Genomic DNA, 27,042 nt, shown 5'->3' with positions numbered 1-27,042 from the left:
AGGTTTATGCTACTCTGGGTGACAGGATTCACAAAGCCATGTTACAACTGCTGAATATATATACAGTATCACCTTCCAAGACCATGACTGAAGAATATTATTAAAATAATTCTTTGCAATAGACTGTTTCTGCTCATTTCAATGGGACATATTTTAATTCACACTTGAAGTTTGGTTTGGCAGTACTATAAACAGAAGACACTGCACGTTGTAATCACAATTCTCGATGCTTTCCTTGGTTTTGGTTTCTTTCGTGTGTGTATGGTTTCACTCACACCTAAACTCTTGTGCATTCCACTTCATGATTCAGAACTGTATTTCTTCAGTCACAATTACTATGTTTTGGGTGGATGTGGTTGTTAAAGTATCATGCCATTTAAGAAACACTGTAGCAAAGTAGCTTCCTATTAAAACAAACAATTCACTCTGCAGACAATAAAATGCTCTTGGAGTCTATTTTTAGAAAAGCAGTAATACTGTTGAAATTGGCCCTAGTGGTGAATAGGTGTATTAAAATGCAATCAGGTAGGCAGAGGAGATGGACAGCAAACATTTAAAAAAAATAGGACATCTTAAACTCCATAATGTGCAGAAAGGCAGACAGTATGAGTTTTTCCACAATTGCTTTACCCTCCATTGTCCCTTGAAATAGTGTACAAGAAAATATATCTAATTTATTGCAGTAACATGACACTTCATACTGAACAGCAACTAAAGTAGAAAGATTGTCTCAGGCTACAAACTGGCACCGAAACTTCCAAGACAGCAGTGTGCTCATCTCACCTATCCCACAAACGTCTTGCTTTCGACCCCGGTATGTAAAGTTTTAAATCTGCAGTCTCAATTTCTTGTGTTTCAGTGCTCAGTGTATCTTAAAGTAATTCTGTTTTGTCCTTAATGACTTGCCAAGCCTGCATAATAGCTCAGCCAAGAGTACAAAAACATTAATTAGATTTATTATTACAGACAGTCAGGAAATCACATTTCCTCTCACAAGTGATCTCCACTAGATCAGGGTGAGTAGTACACCATGCCTGTGCTGTACAAGTCCTGAGGTACCCACGGAAGTTATATACGGCATTGAATTACTTCTCATTCTGACACTATAATCACTCAACTCCAGTTCATCTTGGGTCGCACAGGAGGAGGGCTAATTCAACAATCCTGTGTAGTGTCCTTCCAAATGAATGCCACAAAGTGACATGTTCGGCTATTGCATCGCTAGCCAAGTTCAAGCCATTGCGATCCCACCAAAGTGAAGAACATAGCACATGAACCTCCAGTGCTTACGGAATTGAAGAAATTTGTCTGCATCTCTCCCAAAAGCATCAAGTTTTTCATATCAAATAGCATTGTGTTGACTCTTTTTTCCCTAAATTGAAATTAAAAAATTACATTATTTCTACTGACAGTGAGAAAAAGCACTTTATAATAGATTCTATATACAATTGACTTTAGCATTTACCAGTTAAGTTGCAGTATACAGACAGACTGAAATATTTCAGAACTAGCCATTACAGGTATCTAGGAGGTTAAATGCTAGGAGAAAAGTTCACCAGTCTGTAGTTTAGCTGCTGCTCACGGGCTGGGCACAGTCTCTCTGGTGACATCTGAAGTGCACTTACCAAGCTCCTTGGTCTATGTGAATACCTTGGCCTTGTCTCGCAATACTACATGGACTGTTTACCCATCTTTCCCCTCCTTCTGCATCCCACTTTCCATGACAAAGAAACCTAATTGCATAAACCATAAGAAATTTCTAGCATGCTCCAGAGCCAGGTCCCTGGATCGAACAACACAGCACACCAGGACCCAAGGAGCCATATGTAAGTTTTTTGCCACTTAATCCAGACAGTCCCTGGGTCCTGGCTCAGCATCTGTCAAATAGGGGTAATAATACCTTGTCAGTCTTTTTCACCTACTTACAACTTCTCTTAAGCAGAAATCATCTCACCTGATGGATGTTTGCGGGGATGGCAGCACGAGGCTCCAATCTTAGCTAAGAATTTATATACTTCTATAAAAATGCTATAAAGTAATAGCAGTGTAAAAACATATTATCTCTCTCTCTCTTTTGCTAGAAAACCATTATCCACAGTCCACCAAGCAATTACCACTAATTGCAGGTGTCAAAAAACTTGAGATCACTGAAAAGTGCTAAAAAATCGAAGAATTATTCCATAATTAAATGCACAAATGGTTTCCAAGGTATACAGAAACTGTAACAGCTAAACGGGAGGAAATAATGGATAGAGGAGTTGTGAGGATACTAAGCTTTAAGAATATAAACAGCTTGTGAAAGGAAATTAATGGACTGGACAGATTTTTATATATCTTCCCCCCCGCGCACACACCCCCAAACAAAAGAATTCTAAAGAAAAATCTCTACTTTTATAATCTGCGTGGATGTTGCATAATCTTTTTATGGGGGATATTTTAAGGGGAGTCTCTCACCTATAAATGACTTGAATAAGCATTGATGATCCCATGATGCTGTGGTGTTGCTATGCTATTTCCTGTCACATGAAGAGTTAGAAGAATTGAACAAACAGTCTCAGACTCCAGCATATCACCTAAAAGGTACAGACTGTTTACTTATTTTAAGTAAACTTCAACTACTTTTCAGTAGGGCTAAATAAAATAAATATGCTATTTCAAATGACATATGCTTGTTTAAAATTTTTATTTCTTTGGCAAAATAAATCTGTTGATTACCTGGCTAGAAGTAAAAATTACTGACACAATTTGGAGTGCCACATTTCAGTGGATTTAAATGTAATCCAGAAACTGTTGTTATTCTTCCCCATAGCTGTTCTGTGCACTTTTGACTGAAGGCAGAGTTGCTAGCAAATAGCATGCTAAACTCTACATCACAGATTAATCCTTTCCTTCCCTAATGGACAGAATTTACTTTTGTAAGGAGACATCCTAAGGAGGATAAGCAAGAGCATCTCTAAGGATTATGTTCCCCTTTGGATCTGTTCTACTAGACACTGCCCATAAATAAAGAGCAGATTATTCAAATGGTTTATCCAGTCCAACAGATTGCAGAGCTCATAGAGCTGACCAGAAGAAAAAATGTCATTTTACTGTGGTTGTTTTAATTTCAAAATTATCACCTTGCTTATGCTGTCTTTCTGAAAACCTCTGATGAGTTTTTCAGTACCTTTTACCAATAGTTGGACAAGGAAAAACAAGGTGCTTCTGCTGGTGAAGACATGTAAAAGCAGCAGATGTGGGCCTCTCACCCTAGTGTTCAGCCATGCAAGGTTCAATGACACAACACAACAGGGCTTGTTTAGTCCACCTCTATTTTTATTTTTTTTTAAAAGCACGCACATACAGATATCTACATGCTTGCACACCAACACATGCACACCCATCCATCCACCATCCTTTGTCAAAAATATTAAGGCTGCCAAGCAGATGCTTAAAAACCTAGGAAATGTCAGCATTCAGTGCCATAAGGACTACTGTGGACTCTTCCCCTCCTCTCTATTATGTGGTCATTTATTATTTCTGCAGGACCTTGGTTTCAATCAGCAGCAGAGAATGTTCATAGAAAGCTTTACTGTTAGATGCAGTTCCTCAGTAAAGCAGGTGTTGCCTCCAACGCCTTCATCCTTGCAGAGCTTGGGGGATGAGCAGTAAATGAGCAAGAGGAGAGGAAGGCATAAAAAATAATGGTTTCATTCATAAGGCCTGGGAGAAAACACTTTAATCGCACCTGCACCTCAGAGACAGAAGGAACTACCAATTATGAATATCAACTTTATGGAGACAAATGTAAGTAAAAGACCATGAAGAGTTTTGTTCTAAAATACTGTTTACATTTAATAAAAAATGCTAATTCATGGGAAGAGTTCCTAAAATCTAGTAGGAGTGCAAGTCAGAATAACTTATATTTTAGGGCTGTCAACCACAATTTGGGAATTTTAGGCTCAAATCCTTATAGACCCTTATTCACACCTGGAATGTGGGCCTTTAAATGGGAATGGAAGGACCATCTGGAACCCTGTTTCGAATTGTGCCTTAAGGGACAAAGGGCTGCTCACTTCATTTAGCACTGGTGCCTCCATCCCCTTGCTTTAAACACTAATCCTGTTATTAAGAGATTCATCTGGAAGTGAGAGCTACTGACTCAGCATTCTCAATGAGAGGCCACTTCTCCTGCCTCTCAGGCAACTAGTTATACTACTGTGCCGTAAGTCATTTGGGTGAGGCCACCTTCTGGAAAGGGCACAACCGCAGGAAAACCATGCAGATGGAAATGCCAAGAAGAGGGGCAAGCATCACTCATCAGCAAAAGGTTCAGGCTGCAGCTGCCAGGCGTGTACTTGTATACCACCCAGTAATTTTTAAATGCAGAGCAAGTATCCGTTCCTGGGAATAGAGAATAATGTTTATTTTGACAGCTACCTCTCACTATCACCAGGGTTGGTCTTTCTGATTCACAACAGCAACAACTTTAAATGCATCTCTCTACCATTGCAAGGACAGCGGTTTAATGCCTTAATGATATGGCTGGGGAGGCAACATCTCTCTCTGGTATAAGGCATATTCTTGCTCTCACTTGTTTTTTTTTTCTTTAAACAGGTCAAAAGCTTGTTTTCAACCTATGCTAGGTGGGGGAAAAATAAAAATCTATTTCAAATACTGTGATCTGATTTGCTTCACCAGGTAGTTTATGCAACTGAAGTAAATTGAAATTTTTCTTCAAATGCATACACAGTGCTGAAAGACAGTTTTACTTGCCTTAAACTAAGTTTCCAAATTAATGTATGATTTTCCTTTGTGACAAAATTCGCTGTCTGAAAAAGTCATAATAACCCATCATCCCTTTATGATGGTGTGAAAATAAACAAATATTTAAAAATAAATTTTCTTGTGAAGTGTGTTTCAGAATTTCCTATCAAAAAAAATGAATAATTATGTTTTTGGAGGTAGGTTTGAAGATTATTCAGTGAATAAAACTTAAGGCCGCATGTTGAGGAGAATCCAAAATATTGAATAGTTGCCCATTAATTAAAGACTATCCAGTTTCTACACTGAATGGAGTGGAGGATGCTGTGCAAAAATAGTTTGTGATCAGGTAATTAAAGCCCTTCCTACTGCATACACATTAGGGGATCTAATTAAGTTTGCAATGACATTTTCTGTCCTTCAGGTTTCTAACTTCACAGCTTAATAATGTTCTTTTAACATTTCTTCTTTATTTGTAATAGTTCTGTATAATGCCCCAACAAAACATTTATACATTAAGATGTTTTATATAAATGCATCTGCTTTTGATTTTTTTTTAAGACTTTCTCAGTCTTAATACCACAGACATAAAATGAAATTTGTAGCACTTTCATGCCTACCAGGAAATTTAACACCTCATTTTTTTTCCCCCAGACACTTTGAGCCCTTAGGATAGCTGTGGGATCTCCATGTTCTGTTTCACTCCAGCTTTGGAGTTAACATCTAAAGAGCTCTCAGTTACAGAAGAAACAAAGCTGATGACATTTGTACCACAGATCTACAGATAGGTGGGATTATCATAGAAAACATCCATTTCCCAGACTTCTATAAAAGCCTCTCTTGTCTACAGAGCACTCTGTTTTTCCTGTGAGCCTGGGCAAGCGAGGTAAGAGCAGGGAAATCTTCAACCACTCTCTCTCTGCTTCTTTTCTCCCTCTTTTACAGAAGCAGACAGTTTAAAGCAAAGAGCACAAATTTAAATATACAGTGGGCATTTGTGGGAATCCTCTAGTGTGTGAAACACTCCTACCCCAGCTGTGCTTCTTTATTGTAATAAAGAGTGAAATTTTTCTTACTAAGACTTAGAAAGCATTCAGTCATACCCAGTTATACCCTAAGAAACATGAGGATATAGACCTCAAAACAGAGATATACTTAGTCTTATGTTGATGATGAACACCATCTTCACTACCACACTTAAAATCTTTCTTCTTTCCATGAGCTCTGCTTTCATCCAGCTGCTCTGACAGGGAAGAGGTACCAGCAGCCGATAGGCCAGATGCCCTGCCTTTTCCTCTGCCGCATTTGGAGGTGCTGAGGATGCCCAGGGCCAAACTGCCCAGCCGTGCACTCAGTGCTACTGCAGAAGTACAGAGCGTTATAACTAAAATTCACACCTCTTCTCCATAACCTCCATCCCTCCCCTAGGATTACTAGAACGAACCACCACAGCATAAAGTACAGGTTACATATACATTAAAGAAAGCAATGCTTATAAATTACCTCTTCTCTGCAGTGGACAGTTTAAGCTACCACAAATTCTTATCACCAAGATTTTTTTCCATCTAATTCTATTTGCTGTTCCTCAGTGAATATCAACAATAACTCATTTAGTTTTAATGACATTAAAAGTAGAGCCTGTCCTTGAGATAGCATCTAATTTTTCTTTATGAAAGCCAACATAAATTCTATGTATGAGGCCTCTGACAGCCTGGTAATAGAGGTGTTGTTAAAAGTGAGCTAAAAATACAAACCAAGAAAAAAAAAAAGGTATCTTTCAGAGGAATCATTAGAGAAATTGATGAGGTCTGTTTGCTTTCCTTGCAATCTCTGAGGACACATTATGTATATAAAGCATGGAGCTAACACTAAGTCTGTCACACAAAGATACTAGTTGAACAGATCTTGACCTTTCCTTCCACATATGCAATAAAGATAAAGGTTATAATAGGAGTTCTGCAGGAGCCCCTTATTATAGTTATCCCACACTTCATAAGAGAGTTAGTAAACGTAACAATTTTTTTCCCCTCTAGGCATCCCCCATGCAGGAGGAAAAAAAAAATAATCTGGCTCTTATGTCCTAGATCAAAATTCAATTCATTAGAGGAAACAGACTAACACTGTCCAGGCAACAAGTTCTGCTGTTTCCTAACTTTCTGCTTGACTTTGTAGCCTTGTTATTTATATTTGTATGTAGTTGTGTATCTGAATGTGATTATTAATAGAGTTATGAGTTTGCAATACTCACAGCTGTGTATTCTCTATTGTGGTGAGTGAATTTATCATTCATTAATAACAAAATTAACAGTACAGTCCTGAACAAGACACTTTCACTGATCTAATGATATTAAACTACTTTCACACTCTCAGGAGATTTTCTTACATATATTTGAGACCTCTCTGCAATATGGCAGAGAAGGGTGTGAAGGAGCAGAGTTGCCACAATAAACTGAGATATGGAGAGCAGGAGCTGAAAACAGAGAAGGCCCATCATAATAATCCCACAGCAGAACTGCTTAATGGAGTGTGCTGCCAATGCCAGAGATTTGCCCACTGTCACTTCAACAGGGGAAATGCCAGTCTAAGCTTTCTCTGAAGTAAGACGTCCCAGTCCTAGGCAAGGACATGCCTCAAGTTGATTAAATATGAACATAAAATTTCCATCCGTATGTCAAGCAACGCAAATCTCCAAATGCTTCATAACAGAAAAAATTCTGATGAGTGGAGAGTTTTGTGGGAGAGAGAAAACACCAAAGTTGCACATTTCTCAGAAGCAGCTAATAGAAGAGAAAGTATGAGAGAGATGCGCGCTGAGGCAGTGCTTAGGTGGGCCACCTGATGTAATACTTTGATTCTTCTGATACTACACGCATCACTAACACACTGATTTTGCTCAGCACTTTTATGTGCTTGAATTACACATGTATCTCAGGAATACAAGATTATCATTACAGTTTGTTCTGGGTAGTTTTAAGCTAACTTAGTAAGAGGAAGAAAACTCAGTGTTCATGGGACAATTTTCTTGCATCTTCTTGTTCTGTCATCTCTAACTGCTCTCTTCAGGAAAAAAAATACATTTGTGGAATTATTTTTTAGTATATTTTATCAAGAACATTAACTGCATACTTATTTTTACTGTCTGTGGGAGAACGCAAATCATCCTATTTACATAAAATGCTGATGAGTCACAGAGTTAGTTCCTGGAGCAAATCAAAATCTTGTAACATATAAGTAGTGTATTTCACCATCGTAAATGTTATGCATGACTTGATAGTTTGCCACACACACCTCAGCCAGCAATAAGGAAAGGGCATTTTTGAAGTTACCAGTCATGGCTGCTAATAACCTCTTGTTACAGAAATCCCTGCTGGAGTCTGAAAATGCAAACACAGACACTCTGTCTCAAGTGCAGAACAAATGAGCCTCAGAGGCAGCCCCGCTGTCCTGGCACTCTGCTTGTGCCCACTGCAGGGACTTTTTGGAAGTTACTCTGTGCCCCTCCAGGCCAATGCAGCCAGATTTCCAGTGGCAATAAGCATGCCAGGAAAGATGGCAGGGAGAAGGACGACATGGCTCATGCCGATATTTGGAGTAGACAAGGTCAGGATGCATGGGCGGACGTGCTTTAGAGTGTCTCCAAAGTCCTGCTTTTAGGGTGGCTGAGGAACCCTAGGAAATCTCTTAGTTCATGTCTCCCTCAAAAAAAGAATCAAATACATCAGTCACAAAGGTCTAATCTATTTTTAGAAACACTGATGGGAGTTTCCCTTCACTTCTTGAACAAAGAGCCAAGAGGAAAAAGAATTAGGCTTTGTGCATCCATCCAGCTAAACTGTGATTAGACATGGAGTGGTACCTGATGAGTAAAATACACCATTGAGAAACATTGAGTTGCGTTCTTATATTTGACTTCAGCTTTCTGTAAGTCTTCAGGTAAGTCTTTTTTCTGTTGTGCTCCAGTTTCTCAATGTTTCCTTCTTGCCTGTCCGTTACTGGGTAGCACTGGTAACAAAGTACTGATCTTTACAGTAACAACTCTTACACATCTGTTTAAAACGAAAATATTTTTGTTACTGCAGACAACTGATCTTAGTGTAGATGGAAAGTCAGTATGCCTGGAAACAGAACACAATACTTCTGGAAAAGATGATGATACACTAAAAAAAATGAAAGTAAACTGCATATCAAAGATAGGGTAGCTAATTATCTTGAATAAAGATTTGGTGCCCTGCCAACTTATCATTGCAAAACATGACTTTCACGAATGCAATGGGGAGAAAGCAGGTAGAAGAGAGCTTACAAATAAATTTCTAATGGTGGGTGGAAGAGAAAATTACTGGCTCTTGGAAGAATAGTTCTGAGTATCCAAACACTAGCATTTTAGAAGCCCAGATGAGTAGTAACCTTTGGCAGGTTTGGGGAGATGGGGTGGAATGAATGTTAGCTCCTTTCTGAAGGGATTTTTTACCCTCTCTTTTGTCATGGGTACTAAAAGATCAGATCCAGGCCTAATCCCAAGCATCATTACATGTTTCTTAATGCTTCCAGGCCACTCAGCTCATGAAAACTAGGAAAAACATTACAGTTAATATCTTAGGGTATCTGATAGCCTCAGGAAGAGGAAACATTCCTCCTGGACACCTGGCAAGAACGCATTATAAATCTAGACCTACATGAATCTGGGCTAAAATTGAAGTAAAACATTGTGAATTCATGCTGCAGTAATCACTTACACAGAAGAATTTTAGTTTGAAAGATGGTGATTAGCCAGCGGCAATGCCGGAAAGTTGAAGGTCATGATTTTGCCCAGAAAGCAAAAAAAACAAAACACACAGACACACCCCCTTTAGGAAACTCCAGGACACGTCAAAACTTAAACGAAAAATATAAAGGATCACAAATAAAAGACAGAACAGAGAGATTTTTGTAGTACTGGTAAAGCTTGCAATGTTTATTTTCTAAAGTAAGTAAAAAGGAGTTATTTGGAATTGTCTGGAGAAGAGGAAGCTGAGTGGGGATCTTATCGCTCTCTACAGCTACCTGAAAGGAGGTTGTAGCGAGGTGGGTGTTGGTCTCTTCTCCCAAGTTACTAGCAATAGAACAAGAAGAAATGGTTTCAAGTTGCATCAGGGGAGGTTTAGATTGGGTATCAGGAAAAATTTCTTTACTGCGAGAGTGGTCAGGCATTGGAACGCGCTGCCCAGAGAGGCGGTGGAGTCACCATCCCTGGAGGTATTTAAAAGACATGCAGACATGGCACTTCAGGGCATGGTTTAGGAGACACGGTAGTGTTGGGTTGATGGTTGGACTTGGATGATCCTAGAGGTCTTTTCCAGCCTTAATGATTCTAAGATTTTATTATTTGAATTCTGGATACATAATTTAGTAATAGCACTGCAGGGCTACATGTTGAAAATTGATTATAAGGTAAATTCATCAATACAGTAATGAATTTAAGAGGCAGCACGTAACTTAGGATCCTCCCAGTTAGGCAGCCCTAACATTTTGTCAGCTCAAACCTTTTTCTTCTCCCTTTAATTTTAAATAAAAATAAAAAAGAAAAACACCCTCCTCTGCAATGTTTGCAGCCTAAAAACAAACATTACTAAACAACCATAATATCTATTTTAAAAAAAATATAAAGCTTTTATCTCTGACCAAAAGATGAAACAGAGGAAAAATTAATACCAATATACAATAGACCCTTAAAGATCTTCTAATCATCCATGCACACAACAGGATCCTTCGGAGGCTTGTATTCTCATCAGCCAACACTGCGTTGTCGAGAGTACAGTTTACTTCTTCAAGTCCTACCCTCTCTGGCTCTGCTTTTGACACTTTGGGCATGACACTTGTCAGGACCTTCCTGAAGGAAATTCAAGGTATGTCTCACTACTGTTCATATGTTTTTGACTGTGAGAGCAGCTTAAGAATTGGACAACACTGGCACTAGCTCATAGCAGTAATGAAGGCACCAGGCATCAGAAATTATATTGGAGGAACCAAAAACCAAGCTGTTACTAAAGCTTGAAGACAGCAAATTCAGACTAAACTACAGCATACTGGCACATGAGTAGCATTATTCTGTATGTTCTTCCAAAGGGTTCTCTGAAGTTTTGCTTACTGTGTAGCAGGTCCACAAAAGCCTCAAACATTACCAGGAAATTGCAGCTCACAAGGAACGCTGGAAACAACCCTTGGGATCACAGCATGAATCCCAAGGTCCAGTATAACAGTCACAAATAAAAGCTTTATTTACAGCTTTCTTTCTGAGAGCAGTAGTGGACCAAAATATTCAGTTGTACCCTAACGTCAAAGGAAAATGAAAAAACCTCCTCTCCAGATACATGACTCTGTCCTCTGTGCTTCAGAGAACTGAGCTCGGTGAAATTGAGATTTTTTTTTTTTCCTTGGCTCTTATTCCTGAAAACTTGAGTTGATGTTGTTTCTTACTGGACTGGCACCAAAGTATTCCCTTTGCTACTTATCAGAATATATTTTTTTGTCTGCACTACATTAACGTTTAGCAGTTAAGTGGCAACAAAACCTGTGCTATAAAAGTTAATAAAAACACTACAAAATGGAAATTACATCCAGCAGAACTTTGCAAGAAAGACTAACTAATAGAAGCAGCAAAGCTACGCTGAAGGGTGTAAAAAAACATTAGAGATGAAGGTGAAAGAAAGAAGGGGTTTTACAGAAGGAGCTCTGCCAAACAGCCTCTATAAGCAGGGAGGATGACTCACTGGTCTAAACACACACTGAAAAGTGTTGATCTCCACATGAAGCAAACACCTTGATTGGCATAACCTCCCCTGTGCACCCCAATAGCACCTATTTTAACACTTGCAATTTTTCTACCTTTTATTTTCATTTATAGTTCAGGTTTTTACCAAATGAGTAGCCCTAGGAGTATAGTGCCTTGCCTCACAATATTCTGCTCTTAAAAAAATAACCAAACCAACAACATACTAGAAATACAGTTTTAACAGATTTGTTACCTTCCTGTTCCACCTATCTCACCCATATGCAAGGTGAGGGGATTCTATGCTAGCTCAGGTGTTTTGCTCACTGTCACTGACCCTGTAACACCTCAGTATGCAACAGAGACCCAAGAAATCCACATCTGCAGCAAAGTTTTAAAGAAAAGGTCATGTGTACAACACTGAATTAGCCCCAATACACACACTAATTAAGCAGCCTTTGCTCCCTTCTTGCCCCTGAATGTCAGCCTTGTTAATCAGTAAACTCAAGCAGATAAGCTCCCACCCCTAACATGCTCTCCTCTGCCTCTTCCTGGGAAGTGGAAGGGAATGAGTAGTCACATGAGTGGCAGCTCATATTTGAGATAAAAACAAACAAGTAAACAAAAGAAACATTTTTTTGTCCCCTTATACATACTTTTAAAATGCTCTGATTCACCACCCAGAAAGGAGGTGCCTCTGGAACCCAGCAGAGGAAAAGGCCAGATAGCAGTTCAGGATGGTCTGGGTGCAAAAGCAGCTTGCACAAAGTAACTCCACAGTTTCATGAGCTCTGGAAATTGAGATGCTGAAGGACACAGCTGCAGCTCCCACAGTGAGGAGACTGGCAGATGAAACCATTTATGCCACTTGGTAAAACATAGATGCATTTGCTCAGACAACAAGTGGCTGAGTGGGTTTAACAAGCAGGATAATAGCTCAGGTTGTCATTTTGATCTGAATAAATAATTAAAGGAGATCAAGAAAAGGCTCAGGTTTAGAAGTGGCCTTGAATATCTGCAGCCTAATTAAAATTGATTCTGCCAATCACTACTCAGAACACGAATCTTCTGTTTGCACTTGGTTTCCAGTAAAACATGTCAGCTGCCTAGACATCAGCACAGCTTCTACAGCTTTACTCACATAGAAAATATGGTGGGTTCAAACCTGGCCTACGATGGTTATATACAAATCCTATGGGTTGCTATCTTTTAGCACTCATGACAAGTGCAATCAATAAGGCTTGTTAGCCTGAGACTCAGAAGGGCTGTAGCTATTTTTTTCATCTTAGCCTGTAGCATAGGATGTTAGGATGGTGAGGAGGCACAGATGAAGCTGTTTGTTATTTATGACAATATCAATCAATGCATTCTATTACTAAATGAATTAAGTGTCACTCCAATAACTGGCTTTTTCTGCTGCAACTTTGGTTTTTAAAAATTGCACAGAAGAGAGATATTGATCTGCCTAAGTCTACTGTAATTTTATTACAATTCTTTTGCGATAGAACGGTCCTTTCTACCACTGCCCCAAAATTTATGTAAACATAAACCTAGATTAATCTAAAGACTCTCAAAAGACTTAAGCAGATTTGAGCCTTTGAAGTTCAAAACTGTGATTCTAAACCTCTCAGCAAAGCATCTGGTAGACCCAGGAGATTCCTAAATTATTTGACCATTTGACATGAAGGTTCCCTAAATTCCTACAGCTGTTTCTCTGGATGCCCAGACCTACATGTCTTTGCAGTCAGATATTTTGCTGCTGCCTGACGTCAGACCTACTGATCACTCAGTGTTCTCCAATGCTAGCAGTGCCCTTGGTGTTGTTACAAACAGAAGTGGCCAGAAAACCATGTCATAACAAGAAACAGGTATATTGGGAATGAAACAGCTGTGCTCATTTGGAAGTTAACCACCCTGGTTAAAGCTTTGCATCTCATCTGAAGGAAGCCTCACTATGGACCCATCATTTCTCCCATTGCTTGCCACTACTAAAAGAGCTCTTTCATTCTGGCTCACTCTGCCAGGAGATCAGAAAACAACAGGGAATCTGAATGCAGCTCTGGGCCAAAGCCACTCACCTTGTCATTGGAAAACCTCAGGACATGAGGCATTTGGTGCTGACCAGGCATGCTTTCATCCCTGAAGGAGGACCAAGAAATACCAAGATCTAGAATAACCAAAGGTAACAGGAAGTATATGGCTGCATAGAGATGAAAAAATCTATGTGATTTGAGCAATACAAATGCTGGAATTTCAGCCTTTAGCCACCTATAAAGAACCTTGGAAAATTTTAGCCTAGTTGACAAATCTGAATTACAGTGAACCCATTTATATAAGCATGTGCTTGAAAGCTAGCAGGTGTGATGGGACCAGGAAGGTAGTGATGAACATATGATAAAGAAACATGTCTAATCAGGGTATTAAAGACAAATTGATAAGAGACAGACCACAGCTCACTGTCTAGGGTTGCTAGACACCTAGGACTGACTGCACTGCTACTCCACCTGTGGCGTTATGATGTTTTGTCACTGTGCCTGCTGCTGCCCAGAGAAAGAAACTCTGGGACAATTTGGTGCTGCATTAAGCTTTGTGTGTGAATGTGCAAGGGTCCCTAGAAAGCTACTACTATGTAATATTACAGAAAACAGCAGCAAAATAGGTGTGCAACTTAATGTGCAATTGTGTGGTAACATCCAAGAATATGGCTACATACCAGGACGGTTACCCTTTAGCATGCCTCTTTCTTTTCACACCTCAAAGCCAATGGCATTTTCAGTTTTGGTAGGGTCTTTTTAGGGAGGGTGGAGAGGTTGGAACAAAATATTTTCTGGCAGCTACAATACTATCAAAAATACAGTCTAGGATAAAACAGCTTTATAAATAACAAGGGCTTTGGAGACCATGAAGTGAGCAAAAAATTTTTCTTGAATGACAGCATTGGGGTGGGGACCACCAGGGAAAGGCTTTGGTGGGCATGGAACCAAACATAAAACCTGGAGCACCCAAATTCAGTCTAATTTGATCCCTAAACATCCAGCTTTTATGCAGCTAAAATGCAGCAAAGGGGTACTCTGAAGTGTGAATAGGCTTATTTTTAGATATCCACTGAAAGCATCTCCAGAGATGAAACACAGGTGTCTTCTGTGTGAGGGTTGTTTTGCTGTTGTTTGTTTTTTATTCTTCCAGGTTTTAAAAAAAGCAACAAATAATTGCAATTGTTAATAAGGATTCTGTTAGTGTAGAACCAACTTTGATTTGGTATATGCAGCTAGAGGAAATCTGACTCCTTCCACTTCCCTTTTATAACCAACTGTACTAAATAAGAGTCTGGACCAAGTCCAAGGGACTAAACCAATTATGATAAATAGCTAAATTTGTGAATATGTAGAATCAACTGATCATCACATAATTACTTATACTCCTGAGGCTATGGTAAAAATGTGGTAGCAGAATCATCATTATTTTCATCACAGTAATTATAAATCATCATTGTTGCATTCTTGCAGATATGGCTGGATGAATGCCACCTGAAACTCTGCCTTCCCTGTGTTTCAGGTTTGCTTCTCCACTGTCCTATGGATTTAATTTATTTTTACACACACGCGACTGCTCTGCATGTTTGCCAATAACTCTTCAAACCTGCCTTAAATATCTGTGAATCAGTAATTTCATAAGATTATTCCTTACAGATCACCATTTCTGTTAACCTTTATAATGATGTATGCGTTACCACATGCACATATTTCTCAGGCTGAAATAGCACACATATTTTACAAGGCTATAACCAAATAATGTCCATGGATTATAAACATAGGTACCATTAAAAGGCTCCAAATACTAAGGCTAAGCACTAAAAGCTGACCTGCAGTTTAGTAGAGGGAAAAGAAGAAACAGTTAGGTGATGGATAGAAGTCAAGGCCTTATTTCATGGCAATGTGCTGCTGCAGAAATACATTTGCTTCTAATGACTCTGGCCAGGCCAAAGAAAAAAAAAAAAAGAAAAAAGGAAAAGAAATTTCACAGCAGATGAGAAAACTAAGTAATTTTCAAGTTTGGCAAGTATATAATTGTACAGCCTCTACTCTACAATATGTTAAGTAGATGTGCGGGATGAAATCCTGGCACCACTGGAAATTTTATTATAGAGTTATTTGGAATCAACATTTCAGATTTCCTAATTTCTAAATTGTTATGCGTCATGGCTCATTCATTAAACTTCCCCCTGAACTCTAAAGGCTATACAGGTTTTAATCTTTGCTATCACCTTCACTATAACATATACTCAAAGTTGGAAAAGCAAGCAAAACACAGTCTGATGTGTCTACTGTGGCCCGGTCTAATGAGAGAAATGAGTTCAGGGAAAAAGTAAAATGAAAGAAAGAAGGAAAGAAAAAGGGGCGAAACAGCACGAGTAGGAGAAGTTGCGAAGATGCCTTTTGCATTCCTGCAGTACACAAAATTCCCTCCTACAAGGAAATTCAGCAGCAGACCCAGAAGGCACTAGACATGACCTCCACAGCTGTCACGTTTCAAAGCAGCATTTTCTTTAAGGGTGACTCTCTCTCCCTTTCTTTGTGCATATTCATGAGAGTCCCACAGGTTCTACAGATAGCATGGGAGAGCACATCTGAATGCTTTCTCCTTACTAGAGTACCTTATCTTGAGGTTTACTGCCAAAAAGAAGTTGCTACCTGTAAATGTGTCAATCTCAAGCTACGTGACTGCTATACAAATGATAACTACTTTAAATTTTCAAAATCGTTCTACAAGGATAGCTTCTGCTTTGGCTGACTGAACTTTGTTATGGTTTGTTAGGTGTAATTTGTTAACAAAATGTGCTCTCTACAGAAGTCAGCTGCACACTTCAGCTGCCTGAATTGACGTAAAAGACTAAGAAACTTGGGAAAGGATCTAACTCTGCTCAGACATTAAAGAACGGTTCTCAACACCAAAAGGAAGAAAGTTTTGATTTTCCTTCCAGAGAAAACAAAACCAAGGAAGGACAACATATACCAGTGCACTAATTCCAAATCTTCTTCAGTATAAATCATTTATATTGTCGTTTGTGTGCTTGTAATCTTGTAACAAGAAACTAGCTGAAATTACAAAGTTGAAAGAGATTAGAGAGTGCTTATAAAAGACGACATATTGGATGCATGTAAAAGTCTGAATATATGCACCTGGGACATAAATTAAAAGTAAGGAAAGCTACCTATTATGAAGATGTGTAATGAGCACAGTGACAGATGCTTGAACAATGAATTTCATTTTAAAATAACTTAGAAGCCATGAGGTAGAAATTTTTTCCTAGATTTCTAAAGAACAGCATTTTTTCCAGAGACTGCTTTTTGGGAAAAGTGCTGAAGAGTGCTCTCTTCCTTGGAGACCAAGTCTTTTCCCAGAAGCACCAGCTGATACAAGAAGGCAATATCTGAAAGATATCCTTCAAAGAGGGTGAATATTGGCATCTGGTCTCCTGACTAAATTCTATCTGTACTTATTTACTGAGCAATAGGCTGCAGAAGGCTTTTCAGGCGGCATTTTTCCAGTAATTTTTCTTTGCTTCTCCTATTTATTTTTTTTAACAGAAGTCCAAACTAGAAAGCACCAAGAAGCATCTGCCAAGCACATGTGACTTGCAAGTAATGCCATTAATAGATACCACTAGTAGAAAGATTTTGTTCACCAGACACACATATATTATGACTGGCATACAAATGCTCTCAGTCTGAAAGACTTGACGAGGAGAGTCGTAACTGTGGACCAGCTCTGTAGTGCAGTGTTGAGAACCTGTGCCCAGAGACTACCAGGAAAACAGAGGTTCAGGTCTCACAAGGAGGATGTAGGACAATTCAGATGTTTAGAAAGTCTCCCAATGACAACAAAGTGTAAAATAAAATTAGAAAAGCTGGATCCAGAACTCATACAGCAGTTTTCTCTTGATACTACTATAAAACTCCTGCCCCGCAATCTCAAGAATCTCAATTCTTCCCCAATATCATGCAAAGAAAAGATTTGGAAGCATCGGGCAAAATCAGCTATCATCCCAGTGCCCTCAGAAAAGACCTGCACCTCTTGGATTTCTAGGGATTTATGAAAGGAGATTATATAGGAGTACTATGCATTGCCAGAATTACTTTAGTCTTCAAAACAGTTCCCAAGAGGAAGCTGTAAAGTTCTTTTGGGTCAGCTTTCTTAAATTAACTGGCACAAGTTTGGATGTTTTCTTGACATTCTATCAAGACATAGACCCTCCTGAGGCAACCATGACACATATTTTAAACTGGTAGGTCTAATTTCCAAATGGATGCTATAGTAAATTAAATAATTTTTGAGAACTGAACCTAAACATTAAATACTCCAAGACAGCTGATCTGTCCACATAAATTCTCCAAAGACTACTATGCCTCATCTCAGGAAAGCAAGGATCTTCTCCAGAGATTTCTCAATTCTTATCACTGATGTGGGAGTCTGCATATTTAAAATAAAAATAAGTGACTCACATTAAGCTTTCCCTGAGTACAACAGCTTGACTAATTTTTATTTGAGCCAAATCTCGTCTCTCCTCCAAGCTGTAAAGGTATGCATATGGAACCTTTTATCATGTTTCCAGGACTGCATTTCTACCCCCTGCTCATAAATACTTATTCCCTAAAGGATGAAACTTATTCTAATATTACTTCAGGTTTACTCTCTATCTTGGTTTGCTCATGCTTTATTTTATCTTTGATTACTGACTCCAAAAACGTAAGCCGAATCCTGCAGAACAGCTGTATGCAGCTCCCCAAAAGTGTCAGATGCATATTAAAAAGTTTCACAGTCAAGTTAAATATCAAAGGAACATGGACAGGCTTATTTATTCCAGATACAAACTTTTGTCCTTACTTTTTTTGTACCTCAAGGGATCTTCTAAGGATTTCTATCTTTCCCCATTCCCCTGAAAAACAGCTTTGAGAATCAAAAGTGCAATTGGTATAATGACCTTCAAGATTAATGATTATATAAGTGTCTTTAAAACTCTCATGCAATAAAACTTGGAACCCACTGAAAGAACATAAAACACACACCACATATTTGGAAAGGCAATGTATTAAAAGAGGTCCTCCATACTAAGAATAATACTTGTATTCATTTTTAAAATATCAGTAATGTCACTAATTATTCTCTCTCTCTTAATTAGGCAACATACCTAATAAAATGTTAAATATTTTTATTTTGTTTATGTTAGGCATTAGAGAAATACTGTTTCTAGACTTGGAATATTCCGGTACAGGCAGTGGTGGTTAAAAAAGAAAAATTCTGATTAAAAAAAAAATTAAAGTTCTTTCTGCAAGGTTAAAAAAAAACAAACTCCTTTTTTACAGCCTCTGAACAATAAATCCACATAATGCTGAAATTATAATACGGGGTGGGCAGGAGGGAAATCTACAAAGAGCATATTTCCAACACTGTAAAGATGATGTCACAACAGAATTTCTGGGTTAACACAAAGGCAAGAACATATTATCAGACAATTCTAATTGGGTGGGCATTTTGTTTATTTAATTTTTTTAAAAAATATATAACAAGGTCACATTGGTTAAGTAAAAACATCAGTTTCTAATTTATACATCAGTTCAGTAGAAAAAGTGAAAAAGTAATTGGTCCCTGTGTTCATCCACAGAAGAACTGTGGGCTAGACTTTTAGCTGGTACATTTCTTCATCCTTACAGATCTGGGACCCCTGAAGATGAGGGACCCCAGTGACAGCAGTGGGCTCCCAATCAGACCATAAAGTAGAAATGCAGCAGAATACCTGCATAACTGAAGAGACTTACAGGACATGGGAACTTTGACAAATAGCCTAAGAAAATTAAAGTTTTAATACATCAGGGTCCTCCCTCTAAATTATCCAGGCCCTTGCACGATACCTGATTTTCCATCTCCCCACCCCTGCTTTGCCACAGTGCAAAGATCCAATGTTATTGTTGACAAAAAGTTACTGTGAACACAACCTTTCTTTCAGGAAAGTATCTCAGAAGTGGTTTGTAGGGGCCTCTTTGCAGCTTGTGAGTGTCTATTAGCAGGAAACACCAACTGTATTAATTCAAAGTAGGATACAAATCTGCTAACCAAGGAGACAAGATGATGATGAGCAGAAATAAGAGATCCTTGGTTTCTGCTGATGCCATCTAAAGACGTAATGAAAAATGTCTTTATATCCATCTTAGGTATTGAAGTTCTGGACATTAATCTACAGCTTTCTATCTCCTTGTTTGTCTTTCTCTTGCTCTGTCCCCTCATCTCCATTTCAGCTACCATAATAATTCTCCCCTTCTCCTTCCAAGGTGCTCTCCAGTTTACTAGCATGTCTTACCACTGAACCTGGTGTCTATATAACTTGACACTCTTTTGCTTAGCCAATGCTCTATCAATGTTTAATATCTTAATAAAATCCCAGTCCTAGAGTGGTTTGCAGTGGTTTATATGTTGCCTCTTACGTGCCATTTCCACTAGCGACAAACAGTAGTTTTCTACTCTATTCATGAGCTTCTCACTACAGGATAATCCAAAGTTTAGAAAGGGCTCAGAGCAAAACAGGTATAATCTTATAGCAGTTACTTAAGTCCTGAACACTCCAAGTCAAACCAGCAGAGCTGATAACCTTGTTATTTATTTGGATTAATCTAATCTAAGAGTGAATTACTAGAAGTGCACACTTTTCAGCAGCAGGACAACCTGTCTTATTTTATAGTACATGATAGTACAGTAAAAGTACTCTTGTTAGCCAGTTCCCCCAAAGAATCGGATGTTAAGACAACTAGAGCTGTTCTCAGTTGTTCCAAAATGTACCAAACAACTGCAAAGATACTCACTAAGACCTGAGCTCTGGAAGCATATCCAGTGCTGACTAGTAGTGTAGTAGTGCCCCTTTTTTAAAAAACAAAAACAAAACTTCCTGTCTCCGTATACTCCATGAGCAAACACCCCAAAAGCTTTCATCACCTTTCCAGTAAGGACCCTGCACAAACAACTCCCAAGGATGTCAAGTGTTTCTCCTTGTGCGTTTAGCCATCGATCTGGCTGCTACCAGGATGCTCAGTAGTACACAATACAAATGAGCTGTTTGCGTTAGAATCATTCAATTTGAACAGGCTTTTTAAGATGATAAAAACTCCAGATCTCATTACCAACCCCAGAAGCCACTCAATCCTGATTAATATGACCCACGACTATGGAAATTAACACAGGCTTCACTGGGAAATTGTAGAAGAAAAATATTTGTATATTTAGTTCTGTAAAGGCTCTTTCTTGGTTGAGTATCTATAGCTGTGGAAGCAATTTGAGGAGTCAGGTAACCTCTCTGCAGCACCACAGTCAATCCAGCTATTATTGTTTCAGAATGGTTTTCAGCTGTGGGTGGATCAGCTTTAGTGCTTATCCCTGGGACGTTTTTATTTGGCTAATCTTTGTAAATTGTTTGCTACGAACAAATTAATGATGCATTTTCCTTTAGCAAAACAGCTTTACTGCTTGTTCTTTCCTCTATGCTGCTTTCTCATTTTAGTCCATTTGCAGATGGTCATTTGCTCACCAGAGGTGAAACTACAAATGGATTAAAGCACTGTTTGTTCCGTATTTATTTATAATTTGTAAAGGCAGCTATTTATAGCTTCACATACCATAGAACACGATTTACAAACAAGAATAATGAAACTTGGTCTACTGATATAAAGGAGTTGCTGGCTAAAATCCCCCATCTGAGAGGAATTTGTCCACTATTTTCCATGTTAGTCATCTCAGTGTGCTGCCACTAATATTTGCTCTTAATAGATGCCTGGAAGGGAAAGCAATAGCTTTCTGGCTGTGGCAGACGAATCTGGAAGAGATGTTTAGAAGACATGTATGTTTTCGGGCCAGACTTCACCAACCAGAACCATGCCAGCCACTCTTTCCACTCCCATCCATTAGGGCCAATGCTACGGAGTCATACCTATAGTCCCTATTGGTGGCATGAAGCAGTGGAAAGACAAGATTGTACAGAATCTGGGATGTAGGAATGAGAAGTCAAGGAATATTTCACAGCTGTCCTATGCTAAATGGTTACAGAACAGGTAAATTTCTGGCAACTTACAAAGGAATAAGACTGAGAGGTCAGTGACGATGGCATAGACTGCAAATAACCACGTTTCTTACGGTTTCCTAGGTCAGGGTGAACTGCTGCCAAATACTAAGCATGGAGAATTACTGAAGACATTAGTGATGGATATCATGTTAATATCAGCATTAAATTCACTAGACTCTACCTTAATATCACTTTACAGTTAACCAACTATAAAGGCGCATTGTAAGGTCACAGAATTCATACAAAATTCAGTTAGCTTAAGGCTAACTCAAGTATCTCAACACTAAAGGGTAATTTGCAATCTAAGTATATCCATTTTATTCAGGCATAAATCCATATGGACTGCACTTAACAAAAACAGATATACTGACACTTTGAATTATCTTTCCAATGGGAGAACTGCCCTGGTGATATCAAGGAAGACAGATTTCCTGAGAACATGCTCAAGAAGCCAGGTTTGCAGCCAGCTCAGTAAGCTAAACCAGAATTAAAAGCAAATTAGTAACATACAAAAAGCATCTCAGAATCAGGCAGTCTTAAATCAAAACAGTCCTAAATACAACAAATGGGTAACAGTTGCCTCTTCAAAACCTGTAATAACATAGGTCTTATAGAAAAAGTATTAAAACCTCTGAAAAGCGTTGCTTCCCTGCAGCAAGACTGAATTGTTTCCTTCACTCCTATCTGAAAGTAGAAATTGGCTTTTTTTTCTTCTTTGCTTCTTAGAACAAAGATGATGGAAGAGAAAATATTCCATAGATAGTTACTATTTAACACCTATTTGCCTGGCAATAATTACTACGTATAGAGGAGATTAAATATATCTGAACACTAGTACAGTGGGAAACATAAGACAAGCAGAAACTTAGTCTCTAATCCAAGTGAACAACGTAGGACTTATCACTACAGGCAGAATTTTGCTCTGGCCTTGCTTGGAGGGCGTTAGGACTAGGAGCTAAAAGATGCTTTAGAATAAATTAACACAACTATAAATCTGACAAGAAGATTAATATTCTAACTATGTTCACAATAATTAACTCACCAAAACAGTTCCACAATCATTATACAGCTAGAGTGGAAATGGGAAGGTTTGCAGCACTCCTGTAGATTTATAAGCCTATTAAGAGTGACCCTCCTCTAGATTTCATTAGAAAAGCCTCTGGTTCAGCAAAAGCTCACATATGCAAGCAGGGGTTTTCCTGAGGAGAAGGGATGCAAGGGATCTTTATCACCTCTATTAAAGACTCTTCCTTCTTCCCTGAGAATTACATATTCCTAATGCATCCTCAGCCTCCTGCCAACTCTCTGGCCCTCGACAGCACCCTCACACCTGCAAGAAGTGGGACTGACACTGTGTCACTTCTCTGTGGGGGAAGCTTTTCTCTGCACCTTGCATGACCCACGTGTCATGCTCCAACACCAAAGATGAACCTTTTATCTTTTGATCCAGCTTTGGGGTTAGGGCTCACAGACCCCCTTCCACCCAAAGCCATCTTCTCCCTTCCGTGTGTAGTTGACAGCACGTGTAAGCAGCTTCACCCACTAACAGTCAACTCCAAACTTCTGCTTAATATGTGCAAGTATGTGCATGTGTTTGCACAGAGTATGAAGTATCTCCTTGCTATCTGTGCTATTTTTCCCCTTCATTGGCTTTCTGCACAGATTCATTGTTCTAATATAAGAGCCTTCTCTGCCACTGTCAGAGCAGTCTCCCTTTATCTCCAGCTCCACAATTTCCCCTTCTGCTTTCAAAACTTTGTCTGAAGAACATCTCTTTTCTCCTTTTGTTGCATACACCTATGCCTGCCCCATCCCCTTTCCTTTGTGACTTCCTGCATAATTGCGTTTTTCAGCTTTGTAAAGTATTTTTCAATATAGATAGCATAAAAATTGCTATCTAAAATGAAATAGCATTGTATCACAGCCCACACTTTTGTCCCAGTAATATACACAATTTAGACTGAATCAAGCTGTGGTGCGTATGCAGGTAGAGTAAATTCTGAATTATTCAACACTTAAAAACACTGAAAAATCATTTACTTGTTACAAGCAATAAGATTTATGTTTTATGTCTCCCAGTCAATAGCTAGTGTGTCCACACACAGATGATTTATCCATATTGAAAATATAATTATAAGTCTAGTTTGCTCTGAACCACAGAGTCCTTCTGTAACAAGATTATTTAAATACAAATGGGGTTGGAAAATTGGTTTTAAATGGCTAATCTGTCTTGTCTTCAACTCCAGCTGCAGAATTTACTAACATCATAAACACAGGCTGAGTGAAAATATAAGAGGTTTTCTGATTCTCCTCGCGATCTGTCTATGCAGCGCTCATTAACGGTGAAGTTGATGGGAGCTGTATGCATGCCGTGAGAGGAGGATAATAAGCTTTGTAATCTCTATAAAGAGAAAGGGATTTTTACTAGTGATATGTCACATATACTGGTGTGCAAACGTCTGTCTTATCGGCAGCACAATAAAGAATTTATGTACCCAGGTCTCAGATGCATTAAAGGACACATATGCCATATGGGTGGACAAAACCTGTACCCAGATGGCTGGAAACAACTCCTCAGGAGCACCACTTGCGACATAGACCATCAGACATTCGTGAAGACATGATTAGGAAAAGTTTCATCTGGGCAGATTTACTTAGGGATTATGAAAGGAGCTACTGCCTTCCTGCTGTCTCCACCAAATGTCAGCGATGGCCCATGACATGCAGCAGGGAAAGTCTGTGCCAGTACCTCTTCTTCCAAGAGAGCCCTCCAGTATAGCCAGCTGAGAATACCCTGTAATTTTGTCTCTGGGTCATGCAGATAGGCTGGGAGAAATTGCAGTTCAAATCTGAGACTTGGGTTGAGTAGAGATTAAGGATTTATGCCAGTTTTATTTTAACAGACATAGTGGAGAAGAAATTTCAAGACCCTGTTGTCCTTTGCTGGAATGCAAGCAAATTAAAACAAAGTGAAACCTCAAATTTCTACCTGAAATAAAATGCTTGCCTTGAAACCCAGGTACTTCTTACACCCTTTTCAGCAATTCAGTATATTGTTATTCTGCCAAGTGGCTCTCCATGTAGTTATATTGTCTTCAGAAAACAAACAAGTTCAGCAGACTATCTACGTCCCTTATACTGATACATGACCACCCCTTTCAATAGCTGCAAATGAATAATAAGACATTCAGTAATATCCATACAGCAAAGCACGAACTTCCAGCTAGTTTTACTAAAGTAGAAGCTGTATCAGCAAACCTGACAGGTCCAGTGCATATCAATATTCTATACTGATAGAGCAGACAATCTAATGATCTCCAGGCAATAATGATTAAGATTTCACAGCCCCATCTGAGCTATGAGTCAGTGCTGACCACCTCTTAAGTTAGGAACAGCACAGCTTTCTGAAACAAAAAGCAATAAAGTAGGTAAACTTCGAGCCCTTTTAGCTATACAGAAAAAATTTAAAGAGAAAATCCTAAAAAGCTTAAAGTCCTGAGGACAAAGAGAGTACTAAGAGCCTGTCCTAAGGAAAGAGGAAGAAATAAAAAAGCTTCAAAGTTAAAGTCTGGGGGCGGGGGGAATGTGTTCTGAGATTTCTGAAGTGGCACATTTTCCACAATAACAGATTTTAACCCTTGCATTCCCTGTGGATGAGAGGTAATGTGGTAACTTGTGACTTTGCACTGATGTAGGAGATTCCTACCTTGAGTCCTGCTTTGACAGACCATCCTGCCCACCCCAAAAAAAGAATGGGATACAGATTCCTAAGGTTGAAACTACCAGTCTTGTGACAGACTGGTACAGTGAGTACACTGTCACGAATTGTGATGGTGGAGGCTACCCTGGGACGCTGTTTCCATAGACCTGTGAAACGGTCCACTCCACTGCCTTCCCTTAAGTCAAAGGTAATAGTTCTTTCCTAAAGGTGTGCAATACAGAACTTCTCTTACAGCTATATTTAACAGCCAGATGTTCAGGACAAGCATCACGGTGTGCTTGCCCTCATTTCATTCAAGGGTCTGCCTTTTATAGGAAAACCTTCAACAAACGGCTGGACAGCGCACTTCTATTTTTCTTTTTATAGTTAGAAAAAACCCCAAGGAAAAGATTACTGCCAATAAAACAGAAACTGCAAAATTTGAAATCGTAATTCTATGCATGCTTCTAAAAGCCTCTTTGGCTTTCCTCTTTGTGCTCTGAATGGCTCTCAAGACCTAATTTAATTCAGTGAAACAAGTTCAAAAGTGCCAGCAAAAAAAAAAGAATCAACTTTCTATTTAGTTAGAATAAAAATTGTACAGAAGTAATTCTTGATCTTCATAAATTCCATGGGCAGGCATACAGGCTCCTAGGTGTTAATGAGACTTGCCAGTTTAGGTGGACTGTAGAATCTAATGAAATGTCAAAACAAGCCCACTTTGGATTTTCACTGTCAGATTCTTCCAAGAGCAAAGCCTGGCGATGCATCCTAACAATCCCTTCAAGCCCTCTGCCTGGGGATGTGGAGCAAATCATCCTTCTGGAGTGGAATTACGTTACTGGCTCACACGGTCAGTGAGACTTGTAGAAACTAAAGTGAGAGTAAGAGTATCCAAATCCTTCCCGCAGTGTTACTTTTTCCACATCCAAATTCTATTTCACTCTTCGTACAAAACTACCCTCTGTAGCTTATGATGATTTCCATTTAAAAACATACAATTTACCCCTGCAGAAAGCATGCTTCCAGATCTACTGAAGCTTTAGAATTTGTACCAGGGTCTGGTCTGAATCGCCTTCATGCCTGATCACTTAGTAAAACAAGACAGTTCAGGTTCTCCATAAATCCTAATTCACTGTCAAATCCTGCTATGCTTGTTATTCTTGTGCACAACATTAGGTGCCAGATCAGAAACTCACAAAATTGGATCCCTTAGAGCATGAAGATTTGCTATGGTAAATTCTACATGTTGTCTTTTCAAGTTTCCCTTTAAGAAGAAAAATCTACAAACAAAAGGTCAAGGGTTTCCAAAGAGGAAAGGGCCAAAAAGTTAGACATGTCATGAAAAACTTAATTTGTCTTAATATAAAATTTTAACAAGGTGCACAATATTTTCAGGGAAGGAAGCACTCTAAGACACCAAGTCTGTAAAAATATCTCAATTCTGGATTTCTGAGTCCTCAGGGTGGAAGTCAAGAGCTAGATTAAATGATTACTATATTCAGTCCAGGATGAAATTCCATTGTTTTTAAACATTAAAAAAAATAATAAAACAAACAAATAAAAAAAGTATTAGTATCTGGAGCAAAGCCAGCCTAATATAACTTTATAAGCAACAGGAGAAAAGGAGCCACACTTGACAACTTTATGACTGTCTTTGGGCCAAAGTTGCCTTTCTAAATGAAGAAGGATTTCATTAGCTTTCCCTAAATCAAACCATGATAAAACAAAGACAGTGGCAATGCAATA

At 38.8% G+C, this 27,042-nt stretch overlaps 1 protein-coding gene across 1 annotated transcript in view; it reads right to left on the bottom strand.

Annotated features, from left to right (window-relative positions):
• The window catches only part of CNTNAP5 (contactin associated protein family member 5), a 297,657-nt gene that overhangs the window by 193,033 nt on the left and 77,582 nt on the right, over positions 1-27,042 (bottom strand). The window lies entirely within an intron of this gene.

This window comes from Phalacrocorax carbo, chromosome 5 (genome assembly GCF_963921805.1).
Source record: "Phalacrocorax carbo chromosome 5, bPhaCar2.1, whole genome shotgun sequence".
NCBI lineage: Eukaryota > Metazoa > Chordata > Aves > Suliformes > Phalacrocoracidae > Phalacrocorax > Phalacrocorax carbo.
This window is presented reverse-complemented; position numbering and strand designations above follow the sequence as displayed.